General features: G+C 58.3%; 1 pseudogene; it reads right to left on the bottom strand.

Moving 5' to 3' along the window:
• LOC137364389 (cyclic AMP-dependent transcription factor ATF-1-like) overlaps positions 1 to 19,152 on the bottom strand; it is a 34,472-nt pseudogene extending 15,320 nt beyond the window's left edge.
• Between the last annotated feature and the right edge of the window lie 2,484 nt (positions 19,153 to 21,636).

A 21,636-nucleotide genomic window follows, 5' to 3' on the forward strand; every position in this document is an offset into this window, starting at 1 on the left:
GGGGAGTGAGTCAGTATTAAGGGGGTCGGTCCCCGGGGCTTGAGTCAGTATTAAGGGGGTGGGTTCCCGGGGAGTGAGTCAGTATTAAGGGGGTGGGTTCCCCGGGGAGTGAGTCAGTATTAAGGGGGTGGGTCCCCGGGGAGTGAGTCAGTATTAAGGGGGTGGGTTACCCGGGGAGTGAGTCAGTATTAAGGGGGTCGGTCCCCGGGGAGTGAGTCGGTATTAAGGGGGTGGGTTCCCCGGGGAGTGAGTCAGTATTAAGGGGGTGGGTTCCCCGGGGAGTGAGTCAGTATTAAGTGGGGGGGGGTTCCCCGGGGAGTGAGTCTGTATTAAGGGGGTCGGTCTCCGGGGAGTGAGTCAGTATTAAGGGGGTGGTTCCCCGGGGAGTGAGTCGGTATTAAGGGGGTCGGTCCCCGGGGAGTGAGTCGGTATTAAGGGGGTGGTTCCCCGGGGAGTGAGTCGGTATTAAGGGGGTCGGTCCCCGGGGAGTGAGTCAGTATTAAGGGGGTGGGTTCCCCGGGGAGTGAGTCAGTATTAAGGGGGTGGGTTCCCCGGGGAGTGAGTCAGTATTAAGGGGGTCGGTCCCCGGGGAGTGAGTCAGTATTAAGGGGGTGGGTTCCCCGGGGAGTGAGTCAGTATTAAGGGGGTCGGTCCCCGGGGAGTGAGTCAGTATTAAGGGGGTGGTTCCCTGGGGAGTGAGTCAGTATTAAGGGGGTGGGTTCCCCGGGGAGTGAGTCAGTATTAAGGGGGTGGGTTCCCAGGGGAGTGAGTCAGTATTAAGGGGGTCGGTCCCCGGGGAGTGAGCCGGTATTAAGGGGGTGGGTTCCCAGGGGAGTGAGTCAGTATTAAGGGGGTCGGTCCCCGGGGAGTGAGTCAGTATTAAGGGGGTGTGTTCCCCGGGGAGTGAGTCAGTATTAAGGGGGTCGGTCCCCGGGGAGTGAGTCAGTATTAAGGGGGTGGTTCCCCGGGGAGTGAGTCGGTATTAAGGGGGTCGGTCCCCGGGGAGTGAGTCAGTATTAAGGGGGGGGTTCCCCGGGGAGTGAGTCGGTATTAAGGGGGACGGTCCCCGGGGAGTGAGTCAGTATTAAGGGGGTCGGTCCCCGGGGAGTGAGTCAGTATTAAGGGGGACGGTCCCCGGGGAGTGAGTCAGTATTAAGGGGGTCGGTCCCCGGGGAGTGAGTCTGTATTAAGGGGGTGGGTTCCCAGGGGAGTGAGTCAGTATTAAGGGGGTCGGTCCCCGGGGAGTGAGTCAGTATTAAGGGGGTGGGTTCCCCGGGGAGTGAGTCAGTATTAAGGGGGTCGGTCCCCGGGGAGTGAGTCAGTATTAAGGGGGTGGTTCCCCGGGGAGTGAGTCGGTATTAAGGGGGTCGGTCCCCAGGGAGTGAGTCAGTATTAAGGGGGGGGTTCCCCGGGGAGTGAGTCGGTATTAAGGGGGACGGTCCCCGGGGAGTGAGTCAGTATTAAGGGGGTCGGTCCCCGGGGAGTGAGTCAGTATTAAGGGGGACGGTCCCCGGGGAGTGAGTCAGTATTAAGGGGGTGGGTTCCCCGGGGAGTGAGTCAGTATTAAGGGGGTGGGTCCCCGGGGAGTGAGTCAGTATTAAGGGGGTGGTTCCCTGGGGAGTGAGTCAGTATTAAGGGAGTGGTTCCCCGGGGAGTGAGTCAGTATTAAGGGGGTGGGTTCCCCGGGGAGTGAGTCGGTATTAAGGGGGTCGGTCCCCGGGGAGTGAGTCAGTATTAAGGGGGTGGGTTCCCCGGGGAGTGTCGGTATTAAGGGGGTGGGTTCCCCGGGGAGTGAGTCGGTATTCAGGGGGTCGGTCCCCGGGGAGTGAGTCGGTATTAAGGGGGTGGGTTCCCTGGGGAGTGAGTCAGTATTAAGGGGGTGGGTTCCCCGGGGAGTGAGTCAGTATTAAGGGGGAGGGTTCCCCGGGGAGTGAGTCAGTATTAAGGGGGTGGGTTCCCCGGGGAGTGAGTCGGTATTCAGGGGGTCGGTCCCCGGGGAGTGAGTCGGTATTAAGGGGGTGGGTTCCCTGGGGAGTGAGTCAGTATTAAGGGGGTGGTTCCCCGGGGGTGAGTCAGTATTAAGGGGGTCGGTCCCCGGGGAGTGAGTCAGTATTAAGGGGGTCGGTCCCCGGGGAGTGAGTCAGTATTAAGGGGGTGGTTCCCCGGGGAGTGAGTCAGTATTAAGGGGGTCGGTCCCCGGGGAGTGAGTCAGTATTAAGGGGTTGGTTCCCCGGGGAGTGAGTCAGTATTAAGGGGGTGGTTCCCCGGGGAGTGAGTCGGTATTAAGGGGGTCGGTCCCCGGGGAGTGAGTCAGTATTAAGGGGGTGGGTTCCCGGGGAGTGAGTCAGTATTAAGGGGGTGGGTCTCCGGGGAGTGAGTCGGTATTAAGGGGGTCGGGCCCCGGGGAGTGAGTCAGTATTAAGGGGGTGGGTCTCCGGGGAGTGAGTCGGTATTAAGGGGGTCGGGCCCCGGGGAGTGAGTCAGTATTAAGGGGGTGGGTTCCCCGGGGAGTGAGTCGGTATTAAGGGGGTCGGTCCCCGGGGCTTGAGTCAGTATCAAGGGGGTGGGTTCCCCGGGGAGTGAGTCAGTATTAAGGGGGTGGGTTCCCCGGGGAGTGAGTCAGTATTAAGGGTGTTGGTCCCCGGGGAGTGAGTCAGTATTAAGGGGGTGGGTCCCCGGGGAGTGAGTCGGTATTAAGGGGGTGGGTCTCCGGGGAGTGAGTCAGTATTAAGGGGGTGGGTTCCCCGGGGAGTGAGTCAGTATTAAGGCGGGGTTCCCCGGGGTGTGTGTCAGTATCAAGGGGGTGGGTTCCCCGGGGAGTGAGTCTGTATTAAGGGGGTCGGTCCCCGGGGCTTGAGTCAGTATCAAGGGGGTGGGTTCCCCGGGGAGTGAGTCAGTATCAAGGGGGTGGGTTCCCCGGGGAGTGAGTCAGTATTAAGGGGGTCGGTCCCCGGGGAGTGAGTCAGTATTAAGGGGGTGGGTTCCCGGGGAGTGAGTCAGTATTAAGGGGGTGGGTTCCCCGGGGAGTGAGTCTGTATTAAGGGGATGGGTTCCCCGGGGAGTGAGTCAGTATTAAGGGGGTGGGTTCCCCGGGGAGTGAGTCAGTATTAAGGCGGGGTTCCCCGGGGAGTGTGTCAGTATCAAGGGGGTGGGTTCCCCGGGGAGTGAGTCTGTATTAAGGGGGTCGGTCCCCGGGGCTTGAGTCAGTATCAAGGGGGTGGGTTCCCCGGGGAGTGAGTCAGTATTAAGGGGGTGGGTCCCGGGGAGTGAGTCAGTATTAAGGGGGTGGGTCTCCGGGGAGTGAGTCAGTATTAAGGCGGGGTTCCCCGGGGAGTGTGTCAGTATCAAGGGGGTGGGTTCCCCGGGGAGTGAGTCTGTATTAAGGGGGTCGGTCCCCGGGGCTTGAGTCAGTATCAAGGGGGTGGGTTCCCCGGGGAGTGAGTCAGTATTAAGGGGGTGGGTTCCCCGGGGAGTGAGTCAGTATTAAGGGGGTCGGTCCCCGGGGAGTGAGTCAGTATTAAGGGGGTGGGTTCCCGGGGAGTGAGTCAGTATTAAGGGGGTGGGTTCCCCGGGGAGTGAGTCTGTATTAAGGGGGTGGGTTCCCCGGGGAGTGAGTCAGTATTAAGGGGGTGGGTTCCCCGGGGAGTGAGTCAGTATTAAGGGGGGGTTCCCCGGGGAGTGTGTCAGTATCAAGGGGGTGGGTTCCCCGGGGAGTGAGTCTGTATTAAGGGGGTCGGTCCCCGGGGCTTGAGTCAGTATCAAGGGGGTGGGTTCCCCGGGGAGTGAGTCAGTATTAAGGGGGTGGGTCCCGGGGAGTGAGTCAGTATTAAGGGGGTGGGTCTCCGGGGAGTGAGTCAGTATTAAGGCGGGGTTCCCCGGGGAGTGTGTCAGTATCAAGGGGGTGGGTTCCCCGGGGAGTGAGTCTGTATTAAGGGGGTCGGTCCCCGGGGCTTGAGTCAGTATCAAGGGGGTGGGTTCCCCGGGGAGTGAGTCAGTATTAAGGGGGTGGGTTCCCCGGGGAGTGAGTCAGTATTAAGGGTGTTGGTCCCCGGGGAGTGAGTCAGTATTAAGGGGGTGGGTCTCCGGGGAGTGAGTCAGTATTAAAGGGGTGGGTTCCCCGGGGAGTGAGTCAGTATTAAGGGGGTGGGTTCCCCGGGGAGTGAGTCAGTATTAAGGGGGTGGGTCTCCGGGGAGTGAGTCAGTATTAAGGGGGTGGGTCTCCGGGGAGTGAGTCAGTATTAAGGGGGTGGGTCTCCGGGGAGTGAGTCAGTATTAAGGGGGTGGGTCTCCGGGGAGTGAGTCAGTATTAAGGGGGTGGGTCTCCGGGGAGTGAGTCAGTATTAAGGGGGTGGGTCTCCGGGGAGTGAGTCAGTATTAAGGGGGTGGGTCCCCGGGGAGTGAGTCAGTATTAAGGGGGTGGGTCTCCGGGGAGTGAGTCAGTATTAAGGGGGTGGGTCTCCGGGGAGTGAGTCAGTATTAAGGGGGTGGGTTCCCCGGGGAGTGAGTCTGTATTAAGGGGGTCGGTCCCCGGGGCTTGAGTCAGTATCAAGGGGGTGGGTTCCCCGGGGAGTGAGTCAGTATTAAGGGGGTGGGTCCCGGGGAGTGAGTCAGTATTAAGGGGGTGGGTCTCCGGGGAGTGAGTCAGTATTAAGGCGGGGTTCCCCGGGGAGTGTGTCAGTATCAAGGGGGTGGGTTCCCCGGGGAGTGAGTCTGTATTAAGGGGGTCGGTCCCCGGGGCTTGAGTCAGTATCAAGGGGGTGGGTTCCCCGGGGAGTGAGTCAGTATTAAGGGGGTCGGTCCCCGGGGAGTGAGTCAGTATTAAGGGGGTGGGTCCCCGGGGAGTGAGTCAGTATTAAGGGGGTGGGTTCCCCGGGGAGTGAGTCAGTATTAAGGGGGTCGGTCCCCGGGGAGTGAGTCAGTATTAAGGGGGTGGGTTCCCGGGGAGTGAGTCAGTATTAAGGGGGTGGGTTCCCCGGGGAGTGAGTCTGTATTAAGGGGGTGGGTTCCCCGGGGAGTGAGTCAGTATTAAGGGGGTGGGTTCCCCGGGGAGTGAGTCAGTATTAAGGGGGGGTTCCCCGGGGAGTGAGTCAGTATTAAGGGGGTGGGTCTCCGGGGAGTGAGTCAGTATTAAGGCGGGGTTCCCCGGGGAGTGTGTCAGTATCAAGGGGGTGGGTTCCCCGGGGAGTGAGTCTGTATTAAGGGGGTCGGTCCCCGGGGCTTGAGTCAGTATCAAGGGGGTGGGTTCCCCGGGGAGTGAGTCAGTATTAAGGGGGTGGGTTCCCCGGGGAGTGAGTCAGTATTAAGGGTGTTGGTCCCCGGGGAGTGAGTCAGTATTAAGGGGGTGGGTCCCCGGGGAGTGAGTCAGTATTAAGGGGGTGGGTCTCCGGGGAGTGAGTCAGTATTAAAGGGGTGGGTTCCCCGGGGAGTGAGTCAGTATTAAGGGGGTGGGTTCCCCGGGGAGTGAGTCAGTATTAAGGGGGTGGGTCTCCGGGGAGTGAGTCAGTATTAAGGGGGTGGGTCTCCGGGGAGTGAGTCAGTATTAAAGGGGTGGGTTCCCCGGGGAGTGAGTCAGTATTAAGGGGGTGGGTCTCCGGGGAGTGAGTCAGTATTAAGGGGGTGGGTCTCCGGGGAGTGAGTCAGTATTAAGGGGGTGGGTTCCCCGGGGAGTGAGTCAGTATTAAGGGGGTGGGTCCCCGGGGAGTGAGTCAGTATTAAGGGGGTGGGTCTCCGGGGAGTGAGTCAGTATTAAGGGGGTGGGTCTCCGGGGAGTGAGTCAGTATTAAGGGGGTGGGTCTCCGGGGAGTGAGTCAGTATTAAGGGGGTGGGTCTCCGGGGAGTGAGTCAGTATTAAGGGGGTGGGTCTCCGGGGAGTGAGTCAGTATTAAGGGGGTGGGTCCCCCGGGGAGTGAGTCTGTATTAAGGGGGTGGGTCCCCGGGGAGTGAGTCAGTATTAAGGGGGTCGGTCCCCGGGGAGTGAGTCAGTATGAAGGGGGTCGGTCCCCGGGGAGTGAGTCAGTATTAAGGGGGTGGGTCTCCGGGGAGTGAGTCAGTATTAAGGGGGTGGGTCTCCGGGGAGTGAGTCAGTATTAAGGGGGTGGGTCTCCGGGGAGTGAGTCAGTATTAAGGGGGTCGGTCCCCGGGGAGTGAGTCAGTATTAAGGGGGTGGATCCCCGGGGAGTGAGTCTGTATTAAGGGGGTGGGTCCCCGGGGAGTGAATCAGTATTAAGGGGGTGGGGTCCCCGGGGAGTGAGTCAGTATTAAGGGGGTCGGTCCCCAGGGAGTGAGTCAGTATTAAGGGGGTGGGTTCCCCGGGGAGTGAGTCAGTATTAAGGGGGTGGGTTCCCCGGGGAGTGAGTCAGTATTAAGGGGGTCGGTCCCCGGGGAGTGAGTCAGTATTAACGGGGTGGGTTCCCCGGGGAGTGAGTCAGTATTAAGGGGGTGGGTTCCCCGGGGAGTGAGTCAGTATTAACGGGGTCGGTCTCCGGGGAGTGAGTCAGTATTAAGGGGGTGGGTTCCCCGGGGAGTGAGTCAGTATTAAGGGGGTGGGTTCCCCGGGGAGTGAGTCGGTATTAAGGGGGTCGGTCCCCGGGGAGTGAGTCGGTATTAAGGGGGTCGGTCCCCGGGGAGTGAGTCAGTATTAAGGGGGTGGTTCCCCGGGGAGTGAGTCAGGATTAAGGGGGTGGGTCCCCGGGGAGTGAGTCAGTATTAAGGGGGTGGTTCCCCGGGGAGTGAGTCAGGATTAAGGGGGTGGGTCCCCGGGGAGTGAGTCAGTATTAAGGGGGTGGTTCCCCGGGGAGTGAGTCAGTATTAAGGGGGTGGGTCCTCGGGGAGTGAGTCGGTATTAAGGGGGTGGGTCCCCGGGGAGTGAGTCAGTATTAAGGCGGGGTTCCCCGGGGAGTGTGTCAGTATCAAGGGGGTGGGTTCCCCGGGGAGTGAGTCTGTATTAAGGGGGTCGGTCCCCGGGGCTTGAGTCAGTATCAAGGGGGTGGGTTCCCCGGGGAGTGAGTCAGTATTAAGGGGGTGGGTTCCCCGGGGAGTGAGTCAGTATTAAGGGTGTTGGTCCCCGGGGAGTGAGTCAGTATTAAGGGGGTGGGTTCCCCGGGGAGTGAGTCAGTATTAAGGGGGTGGGTCCCCGGGGAGTGAGTCAGTATTAAGGGGGTGGGTCTCCGGGGAGTGAGTCAGTATTAAGGGGGTGGGTCTCCGGGGAGTGAGTCAGTATTAAGGGGGTGGGTCTCCGGGGAGTGAGTCAGTATTAAGGGGGTGGGTCCCCCGGGGAGTGAGTCATTATTAAGGGGGTGGGTTCCCCGGGGAGTGAGTCAGTATTAAGGGGGTGGGTCTCCGGGGAGTGAGTCAGTATTAAGGGGGTCGGTCTCCGGGGAGTGAGTCAGTATTAAGGGGGTGGATCCCCCGGGGAGTGAGTCTGTATTAAGGGGGTGGGTCCCCGGGGAGTGAGTCAGTATTAAGGGGGTCGGTCCCCGGGGAGTGAGTCAGTATTAAGGGGGTAGGTTCCCCGGGGAGTGAGTCAGTATTAAGGGGGTGGGTCTCCGGGGAGTGAGTCAGTATTAAGGGGGTGGGTCCCCCGGGGAGTGAGTCTGTATTAAGGGGGTGGGTCCCCGGGGAGTGAGTCAGTATTAAGGGGGTCGGTCCCCGGGGAGTGAGTCAGTATGAAGGGGGTCGGTCCCCGGGGAGTGAGTCAGTATTAAGGGGGTGGGTCTCCGGGGAGTGAGTCAGTATTAAGGGGGTGGGTCTCCGGGGAGTGAGTCAGTATTAAGGGGGTGGGTCTCCGGGGAGTGAGTCAGTATTAAGGGGGTGGTTCCCTGGGGAGTGAGTCAGTATTAAGGGGGTCGGTCCCCGGGGAGTGAGTCAGTATTAAGGGGGTGGATCCCCGGGGAGTGAGTCTGTATTAAGGGGGTGGGTCCCCGGGGAGTGAGTCAGTATTAAGGGGGTGGGGTCCCCGGGGAGTGAGTCAGTATTAAGGGGGGGGGTCCCCGGGGAGTGAGTCAGTATTAAGGGGGTCGGTCCCCGGGGAGTGAGTCAGTATTAAGGGGGTGGGTTCCCTGGGGAGTGAGTCAGTATTAAGGGGGGGGGTCCCCGGGGAGTGAGTCAGTATTAAGGGGGTCGGTCCCCGGGGAGTGAGTCGGTATTAAGGGGGTGGTTCCCCGGGGAGTGAGTCAGTATTAAGGGGGTGGTTCCCCGGGGAGTGAGTCGGTATTAAGGGGGTCGGTCCCCGGGGAGTGAGTCGGTATTAAGGGGGTCGGTCCCCGGGGAGTGAGTCGGTATTAAGGGGGTGGTTCCCCGGGGAGTGAGTCAGTATTAAGGGGGTCGGTCTCCGGGGAGTGAGTCAGTATTAAGGGGGTGGTTCCCCGGGGAGTGAGTCTGTATTAAGGGGGTCGGTCCCCGGGGAGTGAGTCAGTATTAAGGGGGTCGGTCTCCGGGGAGTGAGTCAGTATTAAGGGGGTGGTTCCCCGGGGAGTGAGTCTGTATTAAGGGGGTCGGTCCCCGGGGAGTGAGTCAGTATTAAGGGGGTGGGTCCCCGGGGAGTGAGTCAGTATTAAGGGGGTGGGTCCTCGGGGAGTGAGTCAGTATTAAGGGGGTGGGTCCCCGGGGAGTGAGTCAGTATTAAGGGGGTGGGTTCCCCGGGGAGTGAGTCAGTATTAAGGGGGTCGGTTCCCCGGGGAGTGAGTCGGTATTAAGGGGGTGGGTTCCCCGGGGAGTGAGTCAGTATTAAGGGGGTGGGTTCCCGGGGAGTGAGTCAGTATTAAGGGGGTGGGTCCCCGGGGAGTGAGTCAGTATTAAGGGGGTCGGTCCCCGGGGAGTGAGTCAGTATTAAGGGGGTGGTTCCCCGGGGAGTGAGTCAGTATTAAGGGGGGGGTCCCCGGGGAGTGAGTCAGTATTAAGGGGGTGGGTTCCCCGGGGTGTGAGTCAGTATTAAGGGGGTGGGTTCCCGGGGAGTGAGTCAGTATTAAGGGGGTGGGTCCCCGGGGAGTGAGTCAGTATTAAGGGGGTCGGTCCCCGGGGAGTGAGTCAGTATTAAGGGGGTAGGTTCCCCGGGGAGTGAGTCGGTATTCAGGGGGTCGGTCCCCGGGGAGTGAGTCAGTATTAAGGGGGTGGGTTTCCCGGGGAGTGAGTCGGTATTCAGGGGGTCGGTCCCCGGGGAGTGAGTCAGTATTAAGGGGGTGGGTTTCCCGGGGAGTGAGTCGGTATTCAGGGGGTCGGTCCCCGGGGAGTGAGTCGGTATTCAGGGGGTCGGTGCCCGGGGAGTGAGTCGGTATTCAGGGGGTCGGTCCCCGGGGAGTGAGTCGGTATTCAGGGGGTCGGTCCCCGGGGAGTGAGTCGGTATTCAGGGGGTCGGTCCCCGGGGAGTGAGTCAGTATTAAGGGGGTGGGTCCCCGGGGAGTGAGTCAGTATTAAGGGGGTCGGTCCCCGGGGAGTGAGTCAGTATTAAGGGGGTGGGTCTCCGGGGAGTGAGTCAGTATTAAGGGGGTGGGTTCCCCGGGGAGTGAGTCAGTATTAAGGGGGTGGGTTCCCCGGGGAGTGAGTCGGTATTCAGGGGGTCGGTCCCCGGGGAGTGAGTCGGTATTCAGGGGGTCGGTCCCCGGGGAGTGAGTCAGTATTAAGGGGGTCGGTCCCCGGGGAGTGAGTCAGTATTAAGGGGGTGGGTTCCCTGGGGAGTGAGTCAGTATTAAGGGGGTCGGTCCCCGGGGAGTGAGTCGGTATTCAGGGGGTCGGTCCCCGGGGAGTGAGTCAGTATTAAGGGGGTAGGTTCCCCGGGGAGTGAGTCGGTATTAAGGGGGTGGGTCCCCGGGGAGTGAGTCGGTATTAAGGGGGTCGGTCCCCGGGGAGTGAGTCAGTATTAAGGGGGTGGGTCCCCGGGGAGTGAGTCAGTATTAAGGGGGTAGGTTCCCCGGGGAGTGAGTCAGTATTAAGGGGGTGGGTCCCCGGGGAGTGAGTCAGTATTAAGGGGGTAGGTTCCCCGGGGAGTGAGTCGGTATTAAGGGGGTCGGTCCCCGGGGAGTGAGTCAGTATTAAGGGGGTGGGTCCCCGGGGAGTGAGTCAGTATTAAGGGGGTAGGTTCCCCGGGGAGTGAGTCGGTATTCAGGGGGTCGGTCCCCGGGGAGTGAGTCAGTATTAAGGGGGTGGGTTCCCCGGGGTGTGAGTCGGTATTAAGGGGGTCGGTCCCCGGGGAGTGAGTCAGTATTAAGGGGGTAGGTTCCCCGGGGAGTGAGTCAGTATTAAGGGGGTGGTTCCCCGGGGAGTGAGTCGGTATTAAGGGGGTCGGTCCCCGGGGAGTGAGTCAGTATTAAGGGGGTAGGTTCCCCGGGGAGTGAGTCAGTATTAAGGGGGTCGGTCCCCGGGGAGTGAGTCGGTATTAAGGGGGTGGTTCCCCGGGGAGTGAGTCGGTATTCAGGGGGTCGGTCCCCGGGGAGTGAGTCAGTATTAAGGGGGTGGGTTCCCCGGGGAGTGAGTCAGTATTAAGGGGGTGGGTTCCCCGGGGAGTGAGTCGGTATTCAGGGGGTTGGTCCCCGGGGAGTGAGTCAGTATTAAGGGGGTGGGTTCCCCGGGGTGTGAGTCGGTATTAAGGGGGTCGGTCCCCGGGGAGTGAGTCAGTATTAAGGGGGTCGGTCCCCGGGGAGTGAGTCAGTATTAAGGGGGTGGGTTCCCCGGGGAGTGAGTCGGTGTTCAGGGGGTCGGTCCCCGGGGAGTGAGTCGGTATTCAGGGGGTCGGTCCCCGGGGAGCAGGTCTTTATTTACAGGCGATACCGGGATTCCGGATTGCCCCTGATCCACAGCCGTAGTCAGACACAGAGGTTACTCACCTATTTTTCATTAGTCTGATCTCCCGTTTCAAGGTTGCATCTTCTGTCTTGGTCGATTGTGGTTGTAGGGTGACCGGCGATGTCATCATCACAGTCTGCGGCAGTGAGTTGGTGGTGGGAGTGGTTCGAATCTGGTAGGTCTGCATTTCACCTGAAGCAGCTGGTCAGCACAAAAACACAAAGCGAGGACAAATGTATTAACCAGAGTCTGCTGCTGCCTGTTTACAACACGGGTACAACCTCCATCACCTCAGGACATCCCAAATCACTTCACAGTCAACTCAGGACATTTTTCCAGGTGTTGTAGGAAACGTGGCAGTCAATTTGCGCACAGCAAGATCCCACAAACAGCAATGTGATAAAAGAGCAGATCAATAGTTTTCGGGATGTTGGCGCCTGCTCTTCTTTGAAATTGTGGCCATGGGATTGTTTTTGTCCACCTTCGAGGGAGACTTCAATTAACAGTCTCATTCAAAGATGGCACCTCCGATAGCGCGGCACTCCCTCGGCACTGACCCTTCGACAGTGCGATGCTCCCTCAGTACTGACCCTCCGATAGCGCGGCACTCCCTCGGCACTGACCCTTCGACAGTGCGATGCTCCCTCGGCACTGACCCTCCGAAAGTGCGACGCTCCCTCGGCACTGACCCTCCGACAGTGCGACGCTCCCTCGGCACTGACCCTCCGACAGCGCGGCACTCCCTCGGCACTGACCCTCCGACAGTGCGACGCTCCCTCGGCACTGACCCTCCGACAGTGCGACGCTCCCTCGGCACTGACCAGACAGTGCGACACTCCCTCGGCACTGACCAGACAGTGCGACGCTCCCTCGGCACTGACCAGACAGTGCGACGCTCCCTCGGCACTGACCAGACAGTGCGACGCTCCCTCGGCACTGACCAGACAGTGCGACGCTCCCTCCGCACTGACCAGACAGTGCGACGCTCCCTCCGCACTGACCAGACAGAGCGACGCTCCCTCGGCACTGACCAGACAGTGCGACGCTCCCTCGGCACTGACCAGACAGTGCGACGCTCCCTCGGCACTGACCAGACAGTGCGACGCTCCCTCGGCACTGACCAGACAGTGCGACGCTCCCTCAGCACTGACCAGACAGTGCGACGCTCCCTCCGCACTGACCAGACAGTGCGACACTCCCTCCGCACTGACCAGACAGTGCGACACTCCCTCCGCACTGACCAGACAGTGCGACACTCCCTCCGCACTGACCAGACAGTGCGACACTCCCTCCGCACTGACCAGACAGTGCGACACTCCCTCCGCACTGACCAGACAGTGCGACACTCCCTCCGCACTGACCAGACAGTGCGACACTCCCTCCGCACTGACCCTCCGACAGTGTGCTCCCTCAGTACCAACCCTCCGAGAGTGCGCCACTCCCTCAGCACTGACCCTCCAACAGCGCGGCGCTCCCTCAGCGCTGGGCTCCCTCAGTACCGACCCTCCGACAGCGCGGCGCTCCCTCAGCACTGACTCTCCGACAGTGCAGCGCTCCCTCAGTACTGACCCTCCGACAGTGCGGCGCTCCCTCAGTACTGACCCTCCGACAGTGCGGCGCTCCCTCAGTACTGACCCTCCAACAGCGCGGCGCTCCCTCAGCACTGGGCTCCCTCAGTACTAACCCTCCGACAGTGCGGCGCTCCCTCAGCACTGACCCTCCGACAGTGCGGCGCTCCCTCAGTACTGACCCTCCGACAGTGTGGTGCTCTCTCAGTCCTGACCCTCCGACAGTGCGGCGCTCCCTCAGTACTGACCCTCCGACAGTGTGCTCCCTCAGTACCAACCCTCCGAGAGTGCGCCACTCCCTCAGCACTGACCCTCCAACAGCGCGGCGCTCCCTCAGCGCTGGGCTCCCTCAGTACCGACCCTCCGACAGCGCGGCGCTCCCTCAGCACTGACTCTCCGACAGTGCAGCGCTCCCTCAGTACTGACCCTCCGACAGTGCGGCGCTCCCTCAGTACTGACCCTCCAACAGCGCGGCGCTCCCTCAGCACTGGGCTCCCTCAGTACTAACCCTCCGACAGCGCGGCGCTCCCTCAGTACTGACCCTCCGACAGTGCGGTGTTCCGTCAGTACTGAAATTTAATCCTGAGAAGTGTGAGGTTATGCATTTTGGGAGGACTAACAAGGCAAGGGAATATACAATGGATAGTAGGACCCTAGGAAGTACAGAGGGTCAGAGGGACCTTGGTGTACTTGTCCATAGATCACTGAAGGCAGCAGCACAGGTAGATAAGGTGGTTAGGAAGGCATATGGGATACTTGCCTTTATTAACCGAGGCATAGAATATAAGAGCAGGGATGTTATGACGGAGCTGTATAAAACACTAGTTAGGCCACAGCTGGAGTACTGTGTACAGTTCTGGTCACCACACTATAGAAAGGATGAGATTGCACTGGAGAGGGTGCAGAGGAGATTCACCAGGATGTTGCCTGGGCTGGAGCATTTCAGCTATGAAGAGAGACTGGGATAGGTGAGGGTTGTTTTCCTTCGAGCAGAGAAGGCTGAGGAGGGACCTGATTGAGGTTTACAAAATTATGAGGGGCATTGATTGGTTAGATAGGAATAAACTTTTTCCCTGAGCGGAGGGGTCAATAACCAGGGGGCATAGCTTTAAGTTAAGTGACAGGAGGTTTAGAGGGGATTTGAGGAAAGATCTTTTCACCCAGAGGGTGGTTGGAATCTGGAACACACTGCCTGAAGGGGGTGGTAGCGGCAGGAACCCTCACAACATTTAAGAAGTATTTAGATGAGTACTTGGAACATCATAGCATACAAGGCTACGGGCCAATTGCTGGAAAATGGGATGAGAATAGATAGGTGCTTGATGGCCGCCACTGACACGATGGGCCGAAGGGCCTGTTTCTGTGCTGTATAACTCGATGACACTGACCCTCCAACAGTGCGGCACGCCCTCGGTACCGACCGTCCGACAGTGCGGAGCTCCCGCAGTACTGCACAGGAAGCGTCAGCCTGGGTTACAGGCTCAGGTTTCTGGATTTGCTGCAGGTACAACATCAGCCCCCCCACGCTCTCTCTTTCATACTCACTCGCCACACGTGTGCGGAGCAAGCATGACTTTCCTTACTCACTCTGCACGACCACCTGGTTGCTCGGGACGAGTATCTGCTGCCCGTCTGCGGTCTGTGCGTACTGTAGGATGGTGGTTCCCTGCTGACCGCCCGCGGTGTTGGTCATGGTGAGCGTTTGGAGTCCCTGGACCCCCTCAGAGCCTGGACTCGCAAGCTGTATTGTCCCACCGGGCGCTATGGCAACTGCGTGAGTGGAATGGTGAACAGCGGGTTAGGAATTTGGCATGGCCACTATCATTAAAACAATATCAGCTGCATGTGGTACCAGGCCACCTAGATGCTCCAGAGAAAAGGTTACAACAAAGGACAAACGGTCTGCCTCCTGTGCTGCAGATCGACTGCAGTCACGAGGAGAGGGGGAGCTGCACAGACTGTGGCAGCTCCCTCAACCCCCTTGTGACTCAACTCAGGCTTGGCTTCTGCGCACGGCCAGAAATCCAACACTCAGACCCAGGATGATCGACCAATCATTTCAGTAACGTCACCCCTGGCAGAATGGGAGATACTTCAATATCCTGCCAGGGCCGGGTCAGTCGGTGTGATGCTCCGCCTGGGCCGAGGTGCCCAGTTAATGCTCTGCCTCCCCAACATAGCCCTGTATCAATCCCCAAACTAATCCCACTGCCCCGCTCTCTCCCCACAGCCCTGTATCAATCCCCAAACTAATCCCACTGTCACGCTCTCTCCCCATAGCCCTGTATCAATCCCCAAACTAATCCCACTGCCCCGCTCTCTCCCCATAGCCCAGTATCAATCCCCAAACTAATCCCACTGTCACGCTCTCTCCCCATAGCCCTGTATCAATCCCCAAACTAATCCCACTGCCCCGCTCTCTCCCCATAGCCCAGTATCAATCCCCAAACTAATCCCACTGCCCCGCTCTCTCCCCACAGCCCTGTATCAATCCCCAAACTAATCCCACTGCCCCGCTCTCTCCCCATCGCCCTGTATCAATCCCCAAACTAATCCCACTGCCCCGCTCTCTCCCCATCGCCCTGTATCAATCCCCACACTAATCCCACTGCCCCACTCTCTCCCCATAGCCCTGTATCAATCCCCAAACTAATCCCACTGCCCCACTCTCTCCCCATGGCCCTGTATCAATCCCCAAACTAATCCCACTGCCCCACTCTCTCCCCACAGCCCTGTATCAATCCCCAAACTAATCCCACTGCCCCGCTCTCTCCCCATAGCCCAGTATCAATCCCCACACTAATCCCACTGCCCCCCTCTCTCCCCATAGCCCTGTATCAATCCCCAAACTAATCCCACTGCCCCACTCTCTCCCCATGGCCCTGTATCAATCCCCAAACTAATCCCACTGCCCCACTCTCTCCCCACAGCCCTGTATCAATCCCCAAACTAATCCCACTGCCCCACTCTCTCCCCATAGCCCTGTATCAATCCCCAAACTAATCCCACTGCCCCACTCTCTCCCCATGGCCCTGTATCAATCCCCAAACTAATCCCACTGCCACACTCTCTCCCCATCGCCCTGTATCAATCCCCAAACTAATTCCACTGCCCCACTCTCCCCATAGCCCTGTATCAATCCCCAAACTAATCCCACTGCCCCGCTCTCTCCCCATAGCCCTGTATCAATCCCCAAACTAATCCCACTGCCCCACTCTCTCCCCATAGCCCCGCATCAATCCCCAAACTAATCCCACTGCCCCTGCTCTCTCCCCATAGCCCTGTATCAATCCCCAAACTAATCTCACTGCCCCTGCTCTCTCCCCATAGCCCTGTATCAATCCCCAAACTAATCTCACTGCCCCCGCTCTCTCCCCATAGCCCTGTATTTGCCTGTGCTTGAAATACTTTCCCGATTTTCCCTTCAGAGATGCAGGTCTCTGCGTCAGCCATTCAACCATTTCATGTAATCGGTTCTCCCCCAACCTCTTCCCCCTTATCATACTGAGCACCCGACACCACCCCCCAAACACAACTTCCTGTTGCTCAGCAATCGAAATTCATCACACCTCGTCTTCTACTCTTAAACTTGTGCTCTCACCCAGGACGTATAAAAAACTGTCCCATTCCTTCCCTCAGACAGACCTTGAAAATGCCAATCTTGGCATCACCTAACTAGGGTTTGCTGAGATGGCAGCACGGGATGCCCCACTTACTGTACTGTCCAGTGCTGGTTTGGTAGATGGGCGTCGGCATGGTCATTGTGGTGAGAGGCATGGTGCCAACGTCTTCATCGCCTTTCCCCTCGGTCTTTGTGGCCGCAGAGTCTCCTGACGATAGCTCATTGAGGATTTTCCTTCCAATTCAAACACAGAACGAGACGGCGTTAGAGACAGTACTCCAGAATCCAAACAAAAGACTTGCATCTTTATCGCGTCTATCACCACGTCCCAAAGCGCTTCACAACCTACGGAGTACTTTAGAAGTGTATTCACTGTTGCAATCGAGGAAACGTGGCAGTCAGTCTGTGCACAGGAAGCTCCCAAATACAGCAATGTAGTAATGACCTGATAAATTGTTCTTGAAAATGGTACAGCCGACAGTACTGACCCTCCGTCAGCGCGGCGCTCCCTCGGGACTGACCCTCTGACAGCGCGGCGCTCCCTCAGTACTGACCCTCCGACAGCGCGGCGCTCCCTCAGCACTGACCCTCCGACAGTGCGGCGCTCCCTCAGTACTGACCCTCCGACAGTGCGACGCTCCCTCGGTACTGACCCTCCGACAGTGCGGCGCTCCCTCGGCACTGACCCTCCGACAGTGCGGCGCTCCCTCGGCACTGACCCTCCGACAGTGCGGCGCTCCCTCGGCACTGACCCTCCGACAGTGCGGCGCTCCCTCGGCACTGACCCTCCGACAGCGCGGCGCTCCCTCAGTACTGACCCTCCGACAGCGCGGCACTCCCTCAGTACTGACCCTCCGACAGCGCGGCACTCCCTCAGTACTGACCCTCCGACAGCGCGGCACTCCCTCAGTACTGACCCTCCGACAGCGCGGCACTCCCTCAGTACTGACCCTCCGACAGCGCGGCACTCCCTCAGTACTGACCCTCCGACAGCGCGGCACTCCCTCAGTACTGACCCTCCGACAGCGCGGCACTCCCTCAGTACTGACCCTCCGACAGCGCGGCACTCCCTCAGTACTGACCCTCCGACAGCGCGGCACTCCCTCAGTACTGACCCTCCGACAGCGCGGCGCTCCCTCAGTACTGACCCTCCGACAGCGCGGCGCTCCCTCAGTACTGACCCTCCGACAGCGCGGCGCTCCCTCAGTACTGACCCTCCGACAGCGCGGCGCTCCCTCAGTACTGACCCTCCGACAGCGCGGCGCTCCCTCAGTACTGACCCTCCGACAGCGCGGCGCTCCCTCAGTACTGACCCTCCGACAGCGCGGCACTCCCTCAGTACTGACCCTCCGACAGCGCGGCACTCCCTCAGTACTGACCCTCCGACAGTGCGGCGCTCCCTCGGGACTGACCCTCCGACAGTGCGGCACTCCCTCGGGACTGACCCTCCGACAGTGCGGCGCTCCCTCAGTACTGACCCTCCGACAGTGCGGCGCTCCCTCGGCACTGACCCTCCGACAGTGTGGCGCTCCCTCAGTACTGACCCTCCGACAGTGCGGCACTCCCTCGGCACTGACCCTCCGACAGTGCGGCACTCCTACAGTACTGACCCTCCGACAGTGCGGCACTCCCTCAGTACTGACCCTCCGACAGTGCGGCACTCCCTCAGTACTGACCCTCCGACAGTGCGGCACTCCCTCAGTACTGACCCTCCGACAGTGCGGCACTCCCTCAGTACTGACCCTCCGACAGCGCGGCACTCCCTCAGTACTGACCCTCCGACAGTGCGGCACTCCCTCAGTACTGACCCTCCGACAGTGCGGCGCTCCCTCGGCACTGACCCTCCGACAGTGCGGCACTCCCTCGGCACTGACCCTCCGACAGTGCGGCGCTCCCTCGGCACTGACCCTCTGACAGCGCGGCACTCCCTCAGTACTGACCCTCCGACAGCGCGGCACTCCCTCGGCACTGACCCTCCGACAGTACGGCGCTCCCTCGGGACTGACCCTCTGACAGCGCGGCACTCCCTCAGTACTGACCCTCCGACAGTGCGGCACTCCCTCAGTACTGACCCTCCGACAGTGCGGCACTCCCTCAGCACTGACCCTCCGACAGTGTGGCACTCCCTCAGCACTGACCCTCCAACAGCGCGGCGCTCCCTCAGTAGTGACCCTCCGACAGTGCGGCACTCCCTCAGTACTGACCCTCCGACAGCACGGCCCTCCCTCGGCAATGACCCTCCGACATCACGGCGCTCCCTCTGAAATGACCCTCCGATTGTGCGGCGCTCCCTCAGCACTGCACTGCAGTGCAGTGTCAAGCTGGATTTTGTGCTCAGGTTACCGTGGTGGGACCTGAACCCACACCTTCTGATTCAGTGGCCACAGTGACACCAACTGTGCAAGAACCTGTCAGGTCTCACTCTGTCGCGAGAACCTGTTCAACACCTTCGTAGATGATCTGGAGCCAGGAGTCACGAGCACCATGGCTAAATTTACAGGTAATCAAAGTGGTAAGGCTGTTTCTCCCTGGGTCGAGAGCCTAGGACTAGGGGGCTGGGGTGGTCACAATCTCAGGATCAGGGGTTGGCCGTTTGGGTTGTTAATAAAAGCTCAACACTTTATCCTGCCACTTTACGAACAGGTCGATGCTGCTATGCTTGGAACCTGTTCGGCTGTCACTCCAGTTACCAAGGGGAATGGATCACGAAAGAATAACGAATGACCAGTTTGTGAGCAGGGCCCCCTGACCCTGGTAAATGGCGAGCAGGCGATTACGGACTGACTGACACTCTGCTAAAAACGGCGGCCGCTGGATGAGAGGCTGTAGCGCTGTCGGGCGGCGGCATCCTAACTGTTACCGCACCGAGTCTCGCACCAATGCACTCAGCTGTGGGCAGTACCTGTAAGATGGCCGCCTGGAAAGTATCTCTCTGGATTTCTGCGAGGATGACACACTGTCGGATGACTCCTGGGAATCATCGCTCTCCGATAACGCCGACACCTATCGAAAGGTAAAAAGAAGACGGGGAGAGTGTAAATGGCATTGCAGCAGAGCATGGATTCTCCAACAGCTGCACCATCTCCTCAGGTACCCGGTGGCCGGCCGGTTGTGACCAGACGTTTCGATGCCGCCAGTGTGCCGAGACCCTCCGTGCTCTGAGTTGCGGTGCCCGTCATGCTGCATCCCAGGGCTCCGTAAGCCTGCAGTAGGAAAACCCTTCTATTTTCGGTTCTGTAGCGTGGCCAGGCCGCTGCACTTTCCACAACTGAATCCGCAGCTCCTCTAACTCTGGCCCACTCTGCAGCGGAAAACTCCACGCTGCCTCTGTCAATCCGTCACCCCAGCTTTCACTCAACTGCGCCGCGGGTCACTGATTTCACAACCCTTCTCTACCCATCCCTGATAAAAATCATGTATTTCACCTGCTACACTGCCTGTGTAGCAGCACAACTCACAACAGTCCAACCCAATAACCCTGGCAATGTAACCTCTTACTCTTCTAACCTCCAGCGGATACAAGCCTAGCCTGTCCAACCTTTCCTCGTAGGACAGCCCGCCCATTCCAGGTATTAGTCTAGTAAACCTTCTCTGTACTGCCTCCAACACATTTACATCCTTCCTTAAATAAGACCAGTGGTGTACACAGTACTCCAGATGTGGTCTCACCAATGCCCTGTATAGCTGAAGCATAACCTCCCTGCTCTTGTATTCAATTCCCCTCGCGATGAACAACAACATAATGCAGGGGGTATGATCAAGAAGTTTGCAGACGACACAAAGATTGGCCGTGTGGTAGATAGCGAGGAAGATGGCTGCAGGAAGATATTGATGGTCTGGTCAGATGGGCAGAAAAGTGGCAAATGGAATTCAACCTGGAGAAGTGTGAGGTGATGCATTTGGGGAGGTTAAACAAGGCAAAGGAATACACGATTAATGGGAAAATACTGAGAAGTGTAGAGGAAGTGATGGACCTTGGAGTAAATGTCCACAGATCCCTGAAGGTAGCAGGACAGGTCGATAAGGTGGTTAAGAAGGCATATGGAATCCTTTCCTTTATTAGCTGAGGTATAGAATATAAGAGCAGGGAGGTTATGCTGGAACTGTATAACTCATTGGTTAGGCCACAACTTGAGTACTGTGTGCAGTTCTGGTCACCTCATTACAGAAAGGATGTAATTGCACTAGAGAGGGTACAGAGGAGATTTACGAGGATGTTGCCAGGACTGGAAAAATGCAGTTATTTATTTATTTAGAGATACAGCACTGAAACAGGCCCTTCGGCCCACCGAGTCTGTGCCGACCAACAACCACCCATTTATACTAACCCGACAGTAATCCCATATTCCTACCACCTACCTACACTCGGGGCAATTTACAACGGCCAATTTACCCATCACCTGCAAGTCTTTTGGATGTGGGAGGAAACCGGAGCACCCGGCGAAAACCCACGCAGACACAGGGAGAACTTGCAAACTCCGCACAGGCAGTACCCAGAATCGAACCCGGAGCTGTGAGGCTGCGGTGCTAACCACTGCACCGCACATATGAGGAAATTATCTAAATGGAGTTATGAGGAAAGATTGGACAGGCTGGGGTTGTTCTCCTTGGAACAGAGAAGGCTGAGGGGAGATCTGACTGAAATGGACAAAATTGAGGGGCCTGGATAGAGTGGAGGTGAAGGGTCTATTCACCTTAGCAGAGAGGTCAGTGATGAGGGGGCATAGATTTAAAGTGATTGGTAGAAATATTGGAGGGGAGATGTGGAAAAACGTTTTCACCCAGAGGTGGCCCTTATTCAAAAAGGGAGGGCGGCAGAAAGTAGGAAACTACAGATCAGTTAGTTTAACATCTGTTGTTGGGAAATTGTTAGAATCTATTATTAAGGAAGTCAAAACACAATCCATCAGAGTCAGCATGGTTTTATGAAGGGTGACTAATTTGCTAGAGTTCTTCGAAGCTCTAACAAGTAAAGTGGATAGTGGGGATCCTGTAGATGTAGTATATCTGGACTTCCAGAAGGCATTTGATAAGGTGCCGCACAAAAGGTTAATACACAAGGTAAGTTCACATGGGGTTAGGGGCAATTTATTAGCTTGGATAGAGGATTGGCTAACCAACTGAAAACAGTCAGGAGAAATGGGTCTTTTTCTGGTTGGCAGGACGTAGCTAGCGGGGTGCATGAAGAGAGATTGAGCAGTTTAGGCCTTTACTCTCTGGAGTTTAGAAGAATGAGAGGAGATCTAATTGAGGTATATAAGATGATTAAGAGGATTGACAAAGTAGACGTAGAGAGGATGTTTCCTCTTGTGGGGCAATCTAGAACGAGAGGTCATAGCTTTAGGATAGGGGGAAACAGATTTAAAACAGATGAGGAGAAATTACTTCTCTCAAAGGGTCGGGAGTCTGTGGAATTCACTACCCCAGAGTGCGGTGGATGCCGGGACATTGAGTAAATTTGAGGAGATAGACAGATTTTTAATTTAAAATAGGTTGAAGGGTTATGGAGAACAGGCAGGAAAGTGTAGTTGAGGCCAAGATGAGATCAGCCATGATCGTATTGAATGGCGGAGCAGGTTCGAGGGGCTTTATTGCCCACACCTGCTCCTAGTTCTTATTGGGCTAATATCATAATTAATTAACAGAGCCACGCCTCCACCTTTTCCTAGC

Source organism: Heterodontus francisci, unplaced genomic scaffold, assembly GCF_036365525.1.
Source record: "Heterodontus francisci isolate sHetFra1 unplaced genomic scaffold, sHetFra1.hap1 HAP1_SCAFFOLD_1681, whole genome shotgun sequence".
Taxonomy (NCBI): Eukaryota; Metazoa; Chordata; class Chondrichthyes; order Heterodontiformes; family Heterodontidae; genus Heterodontus; species Heterodontus francisci.